We start from the raw sequence: 1,636 nt of genomic DNA, 5'->3' as shown, positions 1-1,636 counted from the left end.
ATCTACGTGTATTGGCCGGCTATTCCATGCTGCGCGTGCGCCCCCGATCCGATTCTCCGTCCAACGGATAAAAAACTATCGATCCGGCTAATCGCAAATCCGAACGGAAGGCTTTTCTACGGCCAGTTCAAATCACTTGTTTTTCACTTGATTCTAATTTGTGTGCGTACGTGAGGGCGCGCGCGCGCGCATGCCGAGCCACTAACCAGATTATAATTATTTTCCTATTTAACAAGTCATTACATAAAAACCAGCTTCTTACTCATTTCTTCTTCTTTTAACGACAAAGGCAATTTTATATACTTATCACATTGATACTTAGAAGCTGCTTTGTTTTAAATATACATTATTGCTTTAAATAAATAATTTAATTCATAGCGTATGGATTTGTTCATGAATATCAATTTTGATTCGTCTTTTCATTTCCATTGGAAGGCAACGAAAACTTTTACAATCTATTTAATTAAAAAATAAGTTTATTAATGTATACATTCTTATTTTTAAATACCTGTTGTTAAGTAAATTGCAACTATTTAAGGTCAAATTAATTTAATCGAAAGCTTATATTTTTAAAAGATACATCGATCGCTGTCCAACGTAGTAAAATTAATAAAAATTTTCAAAAATATCATACAAGAGCGGAAATCTGTATTTGAACAATTAATAGCCAACAATGGATATTAAAATGCACGAGTCACAATAGCATGTAAAATATTATTGGTAATTAAGTACACGTGTGTATATAGGACGGAATCCCAGCCGAAAGCTTAATGATCAGTTTACGTCAATGTTAGAGGTCTAAACACGTCACTTTAAACTATGTATTCTAGATATTGTCGAGGTATTTTGTAAATTTTCCTTTAATAAGCGCTTGGGAATCGCGTCCTTATTCCTTCTTCTCTCAATACTATGAATAAGCCAGTTTTCATATATCTTGTATTTTATCAGAACAAATAAAATGATTATTGTCGAGAATAGATATCGAAACCATTAGGTGGAATGATTTCACGAAAACGTAGTTTTAAGCACCAACACAATTGTAATTATATAGTTTTACTAAATTATAAAGTAATTAGATGACCAATGTTATAAGCCATTCCTAATATCGTTTGCTGAATCATTAATTCGACATATAAATGAAACAATATTCCCACGCTTAATAGATGAGTAATAAATGTCTCTTTTCGATACCATAATAATTTATTTTAATTGGTGTTATTATCAATTGGGAAAAAAAAAAAAAAAAAAAAAAAAAAAAAAAAAGTAAATAAAAGATGAAGATAACACATTGAGTATTTTAACAATTTAGTACGATTTACAACGTCTATTTGTATAGACATTGGAAATAATTATAGTGAAATATTATTGAGCGTCTTAAAAAGTGACTAATCGTAACTGAATCTTTAAGAAAAGAAAGAAATAAAAAATTAATTGCTGAAAGAAAGGCAAAAAAATACTAATAATGGCACTGACACAGCTATATAAAATTAATCATTAAACTATTATCATACCGCTAGGAATCAAATAATAAACATAAAACATTGTTTGTACACGCTTAAAAAGTACTTGGAAATATCTCAAAGTAACTATCTCTCTCTCTCTCTCTCTCTCTCTCTCTCTATATATATATATATAT

This window comes from Ceratosolen solmsi, unplaced genomic scaffold (assembly GCF_000503995.2).
Source record: "Ceratosolen solmsi marchali unplaced genomic scaffold, CerSol_1.0 scaffold1, whole genome shotgun sequence".
Classification (NCBI taxonomy): domain Eukaryota; kingdom Metazoa; phylum Arthropoda; class Insecta; order Hymenoptera; family Agaonidae; genus Ceratosolen; species Ceratosolen solmsi.
This window is presented reverse-complemented; position numbering follows the sequence as displayed.